At 38.1% G+C, this 12621-nt stretch overlaps 1 long non-coding RNA gene across 4 annotated transcripts; it reads right to left on the bottom strand.

The window, feature by feature from the left end:
- Window positions 1-698: 698 nt before the first annotated feature.
- LOC121881871 lies at window positions 699-8898 on the bottom strand. 4 transcript variants are annotated; one of them, XR_006091947.1, is made up of 9 exons: window positions 8789-8898; window positions 8035-8231; window positions 7758-7921; window positions 5443-5491; window positions 5159-5209; window positions 4968-5067; window positions 4544-4606; window positions 3992-4145; window positions 699-3771 (listed from the first exon to the last, which is right to left on the bottom strand). It is a non-coding gene; the product is annotated as an uncharacterized LOC121881871 (long non-coding RNA). The 4 variants fall into 4 exon arrangements; XR_006091946.1 differs by having other exon boundaries at window positions 8035-8898; XR_006091948.1 differs by having other exon boundaries at window positions 699-3648; window positions 8035-8898.
- Window positions 8899-12621: the final 3723 nt, after the last annotated feature.

Raw genomic sequence — 12621 nt, 5'->3', positions numbered from 1 at the left:
CACACACACAAAGCAAATCTTGCTGCTGCTTGATGTTGTGTGTTTTTTTTAAGAAGCTTGGCTCCTGCTGGAAAGACGGCGGTGGGAGAATGGACATGCACACACACACACACGCACACACACTAATACTCAAAGCAGCTGCACAGCAGAATCCAACAAGAGAGTAAGTGATCAGTCGAAGTTCCCACGCCATTTGAGACTGCAGAGAGAGAAACATTAGCATATTTTTAAAAAACATTTCAGATGTTTTTTTCTAACCATCCCACATGTAATACAGCATTGTGAGACATTTACATGAGGACTTGTAACTCTAATGTAGCTTTTAATTTCTTTTACTTGAAACAAACAAAGAAGAAGCTCATGCTACAGCTCCAATATAGCTTCAAAATGTACATACTCTGAAATATCCAGATTTTTGTAGGGAAAAGGATTTTATTCACCAGAGAGGCATTTGAATGATCTGAAGGCGGCAGCTAAACCATAGAAATTATGAAACAAATACAGAGGGTGATTGTATCTCGGTGCTTGTTTCATGGATGTTTTCCACCTGCACCAAAAAGGCCGATTTTGTTCTAAAGATGTACTTAACCACAGTTTATAAAATGTAAAATGTGCTGCTGCAGGTTTGCAGTCTGCACTATTCACCGTATCAGCCCCCCACCACCCTCCCTCACAGGGGACTCTACCCAACCCTCCTTTCATGCTTTAGTCATCCTGCCTGGGCTGCTGCAACATCCCTCCTGGCTCGACTCCCAAAGCACTCTTTAGCCCTTACATCCAGAATCCTTCCCCCAACACACACACACACACACACACACACACACACACACACACACACACACACACACACACACACACACACACACACACACACACATCCTGCAGTTGCTTGCAGTGGCTGTTTATACTGAATACAAAACTCTGTTACTCAAACCTAAAGGACACACACCTCAAAAATGGCTGTGAAATCCACAGTAATTTACCGTGTTTCGGTGCAGTTAGTTGCTGTGAATATTTTTTTACAGTATAATACTGTGTATTAGGCCTAAAAACACAGTAATCAACTTAATACTGTATAAATCACTGTAATCAACACGCTACTGTAGAAAGTCACCGTAATAATCCCACTATAATAGAAAATCACAGTAAACATTATACTACTGTAGAAAATCACAAACATTATACTACTGTAGAAAATCACAGTAAACATTATACTGCTGTAGAAAATCACAAACATTATACTACTGTAGTAAATCACAGCAAACATTATACTACTGTAGAAAATCACAAACATTATACTACTGTGGTAAATCACAAACATTATACTACTGAAGAAAATCACAGCAAACATTATACTACTGTAGAAAATCACAAACATTATACTACTGTGGTAAATCACAAACATTATACTACTGAAGAAAATCACAGCAATATTCATACTACTGCAGAAACCATTATGTTACTATAGTTAAGGTAGCTACTGTGTTTTCCCTTTTATAAAGAAAATCACCCATTTGAAGATTATTTTTGTAATACTTTCAAATAAAACCCTCAAATTCATGGTGCAAATTAAAGAATTTAAACATTAGTTTGAATTTGATTTTACTTAACAGTTTTTAAATTTGTCTCAGAGTTTATTAGGTCATGACAGGCTGTCTGTGAAGTCAGGAGCTGATTGGTTGAGCCAAAGAAATGCATCATGTGATCTCAAATTTGAATTGTGTCACCGAGTGCCAAAGTACTTCACTGCAGCTGATTTGGGACTTGACAGTTTTTTTGGATTATGTTATCTTTTTTTTTTTTACCTTAAAGATTTTCTTTTTAAGAGTGCTTGTGTTCTTGTTGTTGTTGTTGTTGTATTTTTGCTCGGTGTCAGACAGTAACATAGATGGATAATATGGACCCTCTGACATCCTACAGCTTGCTAACTTTACCAGTTAGCAATTGACTGCAGGCCACTCTGAAATTAAGGATGCAACAAACTCGGAATATTCATACATCTGCACTGGAAGATATGGAAGACCACAACTCCCCAAGAGCTTGAAAGACGTCTGTTCAGCAGATATTTTTTACAGTGTGCCTAGTGCATTTCTTGCAGTGTGGGGAGGAGTAAAGTTAGCTGTCAGTCCGAAGCAGCCAATAGAATCTGTCTGCAGTCTGCAAGACCACTACAAGTCACGACCCTTCTTTCTTATATGCGTATGGCCATCTGAGGGCATTCTGGGTTTCATCTGTTTATCATTGTGGCATTCTTGTTTTCTTTCATCTGTTCAAATCTATTTTAATTAGCTACGAAGAAGAAAAAATAAAACTTTGAAGGAAAATTTACTTTGAAGAACATGATGTTCAATGAGTGTTTAAAATGCAGAGTTTGCATTTGCATTGCAATGCCAATATTGGCAATATTTAAAATGTATGACAATCATGATCTTCCTGCTATGTTGTCAAAATTATGCAGACAAGGGTAATTAGCCTAAGTATATGTAAATTACTGTCAATGAGGCAAATATAACCAACTAGCTTCAGAGAACAGGATGACATTTACTTATTGAAATTAGACACAGTATATCTGATTCATTCCCATTTCTTTACACACATTACATCGTAATGGTTACATATATATTGTTAACCGAGCAATATCATTTTTCCAGTCAGGTTGAACTTTTTATCTTGCCATTGCTGTACTAATTAAATCTAGAAAATCTAACTTCTGCAATGCAGGACCATCAACTTCTAAGTATATTTCTTCTCTCAAGCCAAAAGAATTACCATGTCTGACAGAAGCAAGGGATGCAGAAAAACAGAAATGACAGAAATTAGTGTTATTGTGTGTGTTGTTGTCCAGTAAGCCAGTCATACAATAGTTGGAGCTCACTGACATTTTTCAAATATTTACAGCCACACAACACGAGCACCTGAATAAGGCTCAGATAAGTCAGGTCATCATGTGAGGGAGAAATGCAGTATTGGAGTCATTATGACAAAATTTCTGTGGTTGAACATGTTAATGTCCTCCATAACAGGTGTAGGGATCCATTGTTTTGACATGGACGAATTACTGCTGACTAAAGTTTATGGGTGAACAAGGGTAATGTAGCCTATTTTACACATTAAAATACAATAGACAGGATAATAACTTCCTGCAAGTCATGACAGATGCGACTTTACGAGATGCAGGAAAAGAGGAACAGCAAAACAGGGTTTCCATTTTACTTCCAGTTGGGTTCAGCTTGATCAATATCAGATCCCCTGTCTTTCAAATGAATGAAATTGTTACAGTTACATCAGTTTTTTTCTTGGAAATTATAGGAAACTACGCGCCCTGTATAACAAAGTGTAAGAGATACAGCTTATGAAAAGAAGACAGATTATTCCCCAGGAATAATTCCTCAGGAGCTTGTTTCAGTGAGGTAGAGATGAAGAGGTCAATCATAAAATGCCTCCAGCCACATAAAAACAGTCAGTGCTGCAGTATCCTGCAAGGTAATTTTCCGAGTAGAATCCTTTGCAGTTTTCCTCTCTGTCCACATCCCCTATAGCCCTCACAGTCTTTGCAGAGAGAATTGCACTGAATGCAACAGGAGATTGCATATGGAGTTCTGTAGGTCCTTCCATACTCCTCTGCAAATGCATTCCAGTTCACCACACCTGATCACAGAAGAAGGGTTCATGTGTAAAATGTAAGTTCAGATTTTTTTATGTGAAATTTTCTGGTGGCAGTGTTTCCCCAGGATTCATTTAGCAGCCACCACAGCAAGGAATTTACGACCACTGCAAGAGAAATGTGAGATTAAAATAAACACTTATTATCTAAAACAAAAATTTGCTCTGGCCTCGCTGCAACGTAAGCAGCGGCAAACCAGCATGTCCAAGTTGAGTGCACCTATAGTTTACCGTGATCCTTTAAGTGAGTGACTTTCACTTATAGCTCAGAGGTATTTTGCATCTAAAAAGATGGGAGGAGGGCAGAAGGAAACAACACTCAACTTACTGTGAAGCCAGCAGAAGTGTGCTTCCTTCAGAAAGGATTCTTTTCTCACTATCCTCCAGAAATGTGTGCACGTGAGAGCCAGGATATGGATTGCAGGGTCGCCGTCTTGTAGCACCACAAGCATGAAGATCATGTGCAACATTTCCTCAGGCAGCTGTGAACATAAACATGAGTCTCTACAAAATCTCCATCATCATCTTGGAACAAGGACACAGCATCAGAGGCGAAGGACCTCTCTTTATTTGCATGTTCTGTAGCCTTCACACAGTTGAAGTTTCAAGTAAAGTTTATTTGGAGGCCCATCTCACTATTTCCAGTCTGAAAGGGCTTAACAGGCCACAAGACGACAATCCATAACTTAAACCCTCATAACAGCAAGAAAAAACTCCCCAAAAAAACCCAAAGAGAAAAGCAAAGAAATCTTGGGAAGGATCACAGAGGGGGCAACTTCCTGGACCAAATCACAAATCAAATTGTACTTATTTTAATCATATATATGAGCATTGAAGTTATACCATTGTGAAATCAAATGAAGCCTCCAGGACAACATACCAGGAGTACTGCAAATATAGCAAAGTTGTGTTGGTTGGTTTGTGTGCATCTGAAGTCAGCAAGCTGAATGAAAAGAAGAAGAGAGAGTCCTCTATTGCAACAGTATGACTCTATTACTATAACAAAAATTGCTTTAGGTGGAACTGAGGACAAGGGAAACAACTGAAGCTGCGTCAGAGTGCTGACATTGTGCTGCTGTCATTTTAAGTAAAGGAAAAGACTGCACATGTGAAAAGGGCTACAGACTAGGGATGTGCAGAGGGCCCAGTATTTGTATTTGTATCTATATTTGTTGAGGCAGCAAAATTATTTGTATTTGTATTCGAAACAAAGTGGAAAGGCTTTAAAATCCTGTTTTCGTTTTTATTATGCTTTTAATTTTAGAAAATTAAAGTGTTACAGTAAGTGTTCATTAATAAACTACCTTATGAAGGGGGTCATCACACTGGGTCTCGAACTGGAGATCATAGACGACTGCGCTGACTACTGAGCTAAAACTTCACTCATCACTGTTAATGGACATTCTATAAGAGAGCATGAATTAAAAATCTATTAATTTTTTTATTTCTTCATTTTAATTTTTAATTTTTTCCTTCTGGAAAACGTTTCACTCACCATTATCATGAAGATTCCACAGTCAATGCCAAAATGTTGTTTGGGGAGCCCCTGTTTAAAAAGATAAAAAAAATAAAAAGTTTAATGAAAAGCAAACTACAAAGTTTAATAGCTTAAAGATTGTGTGTTAGTGTGATAGACCTAGTTTGGCAGTTTGCAGTATGTTCAAGTTGTAAATGAGAAATGAGAAATAGAGTAAAGTAGCCCAAGTTGTGACACAAACCAATAATTAATTTTAAAAAAAAGTGATATGCAGATAAATGTTCTTTGCAAATTATTTTTACCTTAATATCCAAGCCTGCTAATTCTGTCCACGGTTCCACAACAACAGACCTGATAAAAACAAAAATAACATATAGAAAAACTCAAACACACACAACAATTCTTTTGAGGAACACAAAGTTTTTTGAGCTGCAGAACATGCCTTAGGCAGAAACCTCAGGCATGTTCTAACCTAATCTAACCTTAGAAACCTTAATGTGTTTCAATAAGTTTCATGTCTAAAGCCTTGTCTCATGTCTGAATGTTGGGAATCCAGGAACAGAACCTCTCTCTTAAGTGGCTTCATAACCTACAGGGAAAATAGTCTTAATTCTACTCTATTGCATGTTGTAAATTCTCACATTGTATCGCAAAATGTGATGCAAAAGTAATAGCATTGTAAGGCATTTCAAGAATAAAACATGAACCTCTGAAAAACTGCAAACAAAGTTGGAAAGAAGTTTCATGACGCACAGGATTAAAGAGCTCAGGTAAGCCGATGCCGTATAACAAGCAGAATGCTGAGTTCCAACTGATCAGTCTGAAGTGTATGGAGGCTGCAGATCAATTAACAATTTATTTATTTATATTTTAAGCCTTATTCTGTTATTTTTGTGCACTTGTTGAGAGAATTTTGTTTCTTGTTGATAAAATCATTGAAGTGTCAGTGGATTGACGTTGCTTCAGAAACAGACGTGGTTCTGAGACATCTATTCTCAGCACAGCAACACCAACAACTCGCTTTGCACTGCTTCATCTGAATAACCCCCCTCCCTACCCCATACCCCTCTCCTCCCACCTGTACTCCCACCTGCGCTTGGCACCAAAATACACAGACAGGCAAAACAAAATCAGGAAAGGGTTGGAACGTGTTGGTCGTTATAATCAGTGACTAGAAGCTTCTGTCTCTCTTTCTTGCTCTCTGTCTCTCACCAAAATACCTGTTAGTATCCAAATAACAATCAGCAAGCCATTGCTAACATTACAGCAGGTGATTTCACATTGATTAACCACAAAGCAACACTGTCCATCATAAAAGCTGGCATACTATCTATCTATCTATCCATCTATCTATCTATCTATCCATCTATCTATCTATATATGTGTGTGCGTGTGTAACGTAATGGTAAAACAGTGTAAAAAGTGGCATGGAATTGCGAAAACGATGCATTTTTTGTCAGTTTACAAGTGGTGAAAAAAGTGGCACTCATGGAATGATGTATTTTATGCTGCCCAGTGTCACCAAGGACAGTGTAAAAAGCGGTGTTGTCTTTAATGATAATGATCTCCGCCCTGTGGTTTTCACAGCCACAAAATTTAAACTGTAACCACCCAATCAGTAAAAGAGAGGGGCAGATCACACTTGACACCCTGGGTGTATGTGATGTGCTATTGTGTGTAACTTTGTTTTTTGTATAATGTGTCCTGTGTGTTTTTTACTTTGTACTGTTTGTTATTGTGCTGCTATATGTTTTATTTATGAGGGACTGCTTTAAAGCTAACTCTGGTACAGTACTTCAAATGTTAACATTTATGTTTAAAACTGTACATTGTCCCAATAAATACAATACTAATCCAGCATCTCCTTTGCTGCAAAACGATTGCACCCATTAGCCCACCTAATCTGTCGTGACATTTGTCACGCTATTTGTTTGGGTAGCCTAAAGAAAAGCCCAAGTTTGCACTTGGGTGTTATTTTATTCCCCTACCAAATTTACTGGTTAGACAATGTCATACAAGTAAATAAGCACTCTGGTGTTAAACGATGGGTATGAGCAAGGGTAAAACAATGACAAATAAAATTAAAACCTCGTTGGGCTATTATGGCATTGTAGAGTGAGGTGGTGTAATGGTGAAGGCATCGATAGAAATGTTACAAAGCAGGTCATGGGTTTGCGTCCCTGCTCACCACTTATTAGTTGGTGAACATTTTGCTGCAGGTAACTCATTTAAAATTAAAGAGAATTAATGTCCTGTTTGGTAGTTGACAGACGGCCCTGTTGCTCAAGGCAGCCTCTAACAAAAATCTGTAGTGGGCTCATGTGTCTCTATGTCTTCAAACCATGGTTATTCCATTGGCTAACAAAATCGCTCAAATCTCTGTTGATCCTTGGCAGATAGATGTAATGGAGAGCCCAGAGGTGCATTTCATCGTCAATAACAATGATGCCCTCGCTCTCCAGATGGAATAAGTCATAATAGACATTCATCAATCCGTGCCAGAGATCACTCCAGAGCCTCTCAATTCTCTGATTGTGGGTACTCCTGCCTCTGAGAGCACTGCCACGATCAAAGCCTCTGTAAATGTTCATCATCAGCCAGACTGTATTGTTCTCACATCCTCTGTCTGTCCTGACCCTGGAGGGTATGCCATGGCGGACCACAGCAGTGATGAAGCTGTCCAATACAGTGCTGCTGCAGTTGTTTTTTGAGGCATGCAGGAAGATCACAAGGAGACTATACCCATCTATAGCCCCATGAATGACTATCGTCCACCTAAAACTGGATAGAAAATATTAAAGGTGGACATTGATATAGCAACAATTGGAAACACATACAGCTGATGTAATATTGATTTCTTTTTTAACTGAAATAAGTGCTGTTGCTGTACCTACCTTATCAGCTTGTAATTTCCATCAATGTCTCACAATGTGTTTGGATCCACCACCTGATAAGACCGTCATTCTGGTCTCTGCAACACTGCTTGAAGTGCAGCTCCAGCATTTATGCGGCACAAGCTTGCTCGCACCCTCTTTCTCTGTACACAAAGTCCACTTGCATGCAGGAATGCTCTGACAGACTCAAGATAGGGCTGGGCAATAAAACAATAACAATAATTATCTTGATGTAATTTTCCTTGAGAGAAATATAATATATACAAATGTTCAATATAATTAAACTGAGCGGGAAAGAGAGAAGACATTGAAGGAGCTACGCTGGGTTGGCTTCGGTGAGCCACGCTTCTAATTCACTCAGCTTCGCCTCGATCACGGCAAATGAAGTACATTAATTACATGTACCATTATCACTAAAGGAGGCAGAGGAATAGCTAAACAGGAGACACACCGAGCATGAGAGAGAGGAGAGAAGAGGAGAGTGAGAGGGAGAGAGGGAAGCCATTGCTAACTGCTAAGCTAAAATAGCTAGCAGATCTGAATGGGGTGTAAGCAACTGTGGGATTAGCGAGAAAATCACTAAAAGAAGGAGAAAGCTATGAGTGCTTGAGCAGAACAAATGTGTGTTTAAATGTACAACGGGTAATTAGTTGTTATAATGAACAATATAGCAAAGTTAACTGGGTTGAGAGCATCAAAAACGTTACCAGTAACAAAGAAACACTGGCAACTGGAAATGAGACAATAGGCTTACCGTAGCATGCCTGGTCACAACTTCATCTGGGCAGAGGTGATTTCTTGACGATATGTATTGTGGATGTTTTCATTTGTATAATTTAGTTGGAATTACGTTACCATGTGTTACTGGACATGTAACTAACTTTGTAATCTGAGCCATCTTAATTAATTACTTAATTTTTCTATTAAGATATTTTTTTTGTTGAGGAAAAAGGACTGCAAAAGGATTTTAATTAATTTTACTCATGCATATCCTCATGTTGAAAAAAAGTTTTATCATTATAATTGTTTTGAATGTTCTACCTCAGATTTGTGAAATCTTCTGAACTGGCAAGATTTGACATTTATCGTGGTAATTATCGATATTGACTGATATGAAAATTTTTATTGTGATAACATTTTTGGCCATATTGCCCAGGATCCACTAGGTTAATGCCAGCCTCAATGTCCTGCACAGATTCATCCAGGGCAGAATCTGTCAGGTCTGTGAAGCACAGGTGAAGTGGATTTGTCTGAAAGGTAAAAAATGTACTCCAGTACAACCATTACCTAACTTAACCCAACAATATTCACACATATTACAAATAGAAGTGTATGTGTGTGTTTACAGGTCAAATCTTACATCACATGCTTACACGATTATAGCACCTTAAACATCGTCTAACTGTACGCACAGACACATGCAGAATATCTGCCATCTGAAGCGTAGTAAACTCACATGACCTTAGGAATGACAGCTGTTCCCAAGTGACCAAGTAATGGGATCGACCCCTACCACCACGCAAAACCAGCTGTGCCTGGTCACAGAAACTGCCTGAAATGACATCAGAATCAGATTTATTGGCCAAGTATGTTAACACACACAAGGATTTGGTTCCAGCCATTGGTGACTCTCAAACAATACAGACAATATACAGACAGTGTACATATTATTTACAGACAGTACACAACATACAAGCAATATACAGATTATAATAAAGACAAACAATGTACGTAAAGTGCAAGTATGTGTGGTAGTGCAAACAACAATAATGTGCATCATGTATGGGAATTAAATTGTAATGTATGAGTATTTATACAATACAGTATTTGTAGATGTGAAGCAAGATGTAATAACTATCAGAAGAATAAAACCACAGAAGCTATGGCAGGTGCTAAAAGTTGACACATGGAGTGGTGGGGGAAGTGGTGGGCGGGCCGTCTGGAGTCGCCTACTTTAGGCTACTCACCAGATGTCTGCGATTTTACAGGAGTGTGTGGGCACACTCTGTTTATGGAGGTGCTAGCGTGTAATGATCACAGTATTACAAGAAAACAGACTGAAAATAGAATTTCAGAGTTTAAACTTACAGAGGAGGACATCTGTGCTGTCCTTTGCTAAATACACAGTGGAGCATTGTTGTCCAGGCTGAGAAGACATTGTGACCTCTCGAATAAATTCAGCCAACGCACTGAGAAGTCAATGTGCAGCTGTAACATTGATCAATCTTCCCCTTGCCCACTGGAGGCTTCTCTGCATCATCTCTAGCCTGACAAAGAAAACGTAATGGTTACCGATTTTCAAGGTATTGTTTGGCCATTTTGGACTAACCAGGCCCCATATCATTCCTCTGCAAACTTTTGTAATATAGCATAATGATCAGAACCCAAAGATCTACATAGGCAAGTCTATAACTTAGCATTAGTCAACAGCATGTGCAGACCTTTTACTTAATCCTGTTGTAAGGTTACATTAGTCATCCCAAGACGTTTTCAAACATGCTTCTAATATCACAACATACCTCGTTAATGTTAACAGAAGCACATCGGGTCCAACATCCTCCATCGGCAGACGCTGTGTGCAATCATCAAGAATGTGTCTGCACTGCAAGATAAGTCCTCTGAGCCATAATCTCATTCTGATGTCTCTTGTGTCTCCACTCTATTTATAAGGATGCAGCTGATGAGGCCAAGTGAGAGAGGTGTTTTGCACGTTTTTGGTACGACCCTCCCATCAACTTCAATGTGGCCCAAAATCACCAAGTTGTTTATTGAACATTTACATTTACTTATTTGGCAGATCTGAGGCCAAACATTTGGCATGGTTACAAAGAGATCTTGACTTCATGGGAGAGAATCAGAGACAGAAAACGTACAGGGTAAAATAATGTCATGAAATAAAAACCACAGAAATCCTTCAATGTTCTATCTAAATAGAGAATACTTGACTGTACAATGTTAAAGACACTGAGTGTGGCATTCTGTGTAATCTGTGTATTTTGCCTGTCATGAAAAAGCAACAAAAACCCACAAACACTTCAGGATTCAGTCAGGATTAAAGTTGTCCAATTTGTTAGTCACAACTCGTGGCACTTCAATAATTGGGCAAGGTCATATTACTCAAGAGCTATCCACATAACTCAGAAACGTTGATTAGTGCAAAACTCTCTGCTTAATTAGGACAGAAAGAGGCAGTGCATGGTCATAAAAAATATTGGTTAATTTAAATTATAAAATAATGATAAAATAAACAAACTGAACACATACATTAAGCATTGTGCAGACACATTGACACAGTCACAGGCTGTCAAACACCTGTGACAAACACCAACAGTTCCTCAAACATGATGTCAACTTCCCTCTCTTAAAAGTGGTATGTAAAGCTTAGAAACAGTGAACTTTCTTTATGAATTCCATACCATGGCGCTTTGGTTATCTACCGAAATTAGTGTAATGTATTTATTTCTATTTTGATGTAATTACTTGTTTACATAATAGAGCAAATATAAAGACAACACATTTTAGGTCTCTTTTCATAAATACAACATTAGTCTGGAGGAGGTACATTGAATAACAATGCATTCATGTATTAAGTACTTTCAGAGACATTGTAAGACGTTACATGGGATTCCACACAAATATGAGATGTGGTCAGGATCAAACATCAAATTGGCTTATTTTGAAAATGGTGATTCACACCATCATCACAGTGATTAAACCAGGGTCACAGTCGTCGGTTACAGAAACAGGAATGCAAGTGGGCTACCAAGAATCATCTCATAGAGTGAAGCAAAATGTTGCCTCCGTTATTGATTATGGGTCTTGCCTCTCCATGAAAAGGAAGGCTGCATTCCTCATTTGCATTATAGTCAAGACCCATTTACAGTAATGGTGGCAACATTTGGTTTTGGAATATATGCAGTGCTTTGTAAAAGTATTCAAGCCCCCTGAAAGTAATCACCATTTTCTCAGTTACATATTTTTCCATCAGCATTTTCATTGTGAACATTTATGCTCCAGTATATTTCTAAAGGCAAAATAAGTTATTTGTCTGCTAATATTAAAAATAAATCAACTAAAAGCTGAATGCATAAGTATTCAAACCCCTGTGCCTTTGAGATCCATATTTAGAGATGAAAAATTATTCACAAATGATACAGCAATATCACTTATTTGAACATAAATTATCATTATTAGTTACCTATGAGTGGTTAAAGTAGAAATCTCCCTCTGGATATAAAAACCACTCAGTCCTCGGTCATTAGCCAGGTTGTGAAATAACAGAGATAAGGAAGACTTAAGAGACAAGGTAATTCAAATGCGTAAATGAGGAAAAGACTAATTTTGCCAAAAGATATATACTACAGCACAAGTATTAACAAAGAAAATACTGATTGTGAAAATATGTATTAATATCTTTTGTAAACAAGAAAATGGTGATGACTTTCATGGGGGTTGAATACTTTTGCAAGGCACTGTACAGGTGCATGTTAGTGCATTGCTGGCTTTTAAGGGGGACCTATTATGCTAATTTCCAGCTCTATATTTTTATTTTTGCACTCCGCTAGAGTAGCTTTGCATGATTTGCAC

Source organism: Thunnus maccoyii, chromosome 17 (assembly GCF_910596095.1).
Source record: "Thunnus maccoyii chromosome 17, fThuMac1.1, whole genome shotgun sequence".
Classification (NCBI taxonomy): domain Eukaryota; kingdom Metazoa; phylum Chordata; class Actinopteri; order Scombriformes; family Scombridae; genus Thunnus; species Thunnus maccoyii.
Note: the sequence above shows the minus strand (reverse complement) of the source record. Positions and strands in the feature narration are given on the sequence as shown.